A 1,483-nucleotide genomic window follows, 5' to 3' on the forward strand; every position below is an offset into this window, starting at 1 on the left:
GGCAGCCTGGTGGAAGACAGGGGAGTGGAGCCCACCAGCCCCATCCTGTTGGCTTGATCAAGGAACCAGGCTTTGTTGCTACTACCAGAGCTTCCATTGTTTGTGTTACTAATGGCCCTTGGGCTCATTCCACTGACACAGCCCCCCCCCCCTAAGCCCACTCTCTTCTCCACTGGGTCATAGGATCTAGAATCTTCAGGGTCCTCAGAGCTCTTCTTGCCCAATTCAGTGGGAAGTAAGCTCCTTGAGAATAGGGATCATTGTCTATTTGGTCTTTAGAGTCCCTGTTCCTAGCCCAAAGCCATGTGCATGCTTAATAAATGGTCCTTGAATTTTACAGAATCTCTTCATTTGGCAAACTTTTGAAACCCAGTTAGGGTCACTGATTTGACCAAAGTCACACAAAGTGAGAAGTGGCAGAGATCAAGATTTGAATCCAGACCCGCAGGGTTCCTTTCACTCTATCACATTCACTCTCCTTCAATTTCCAACAAATTCTGCTCTGAGGGAGCAGTCCTCAGCCCTAGTCTTCCCGCAAGGGGTTAGAGATCAGAGCAGATTCTGCCCCATGCCTCCAGCTGTAATGGCCCATCCAGGGCAGAACATCTTCTACAGAGAAGGGTGGGCAAGCATCCAGGATCCTGGGAGTGTCCATTGGGCACCTCTGGTCCTCTGTGGCCAGGGAGAGGAGCTGAGGTGGGACTCAGCAGCCTACCCCTCCTTATGTACCTTGTAGAAAGGCCAGTCTTTCCCCATCCCCCACAAGCCCAACCCTCCTATACAATAGTTACTGTCCTGCCCCCCAAATTCTGTGGCTAGGGAAGATTAAGCTGAAATTCTGGGTTTCTAGTGATCTTCATTTCAGCAGTGTAGATCTCTGGTCTTGGAAGATGGAACCTTCCTTATTCTATTTCCCAGCAGGAGGGTTGCCCTCAGGTACAAGCAAGCTTTGCCCTGGTCTGCTTCTAGCACCAGCTGGTGAAATGAAAATGGGTCTAAGAAGGCAGTGCCCACACAAGGAAATCGAGCCTTAGTTGGTTGGTCATCCCAGTAAACTCCAGCTCTGACCCAGGTTGGCTCCCTGAAAAAGGTTCTGCAGCATCTATATGGAGGTGCTGATGGAGCTAGGGACCCAAGAATTACCATCCCCCAACCCCCAAGAGATCCAGATGTTAGCTACTGGGCAAACCCACAACTTTAATGTCTTCAGAGAACATGGGGGTAGGGGAAGGGGAGGGATAGGATGGAGAGAGAGAGGAAGACTGTCCTCCAAGGGGGCCCTGTGGGGACGCACCAAGGAAGGATCTCCAGTAAGTTGGGAGCCAATCCCTGGGGTGTCCAGGAAGTGCTACAGTGTGAGGATGGACAGACGGTCACAGTGACAAGAAGGGGGCCTTTAGCTGCCAGGGGAGGGAGTCACCACCTCATAGGAAGACTGGGGAGGGCGCAGGAAGAAGCATAGAAGGATTGAGGAGAGAGCTTC

The sequence above is a fragment of the Trichosurus vulpecula genome, chromosome 2, assembly GCF_011100635.1.
Source record: "Trichosurus vulpecula isolate mTriVul1 chromosome 2, mTriVul1.pri, whole genome shotgun sequence".
Taxonomy (NCBI): domain Eukaryota; kingdom Metazoa; phylum Chordata; class Mammalia; order Diprotodontia; family Phalangeridae; genus Trichosurus; species Trichosurus vulpecula.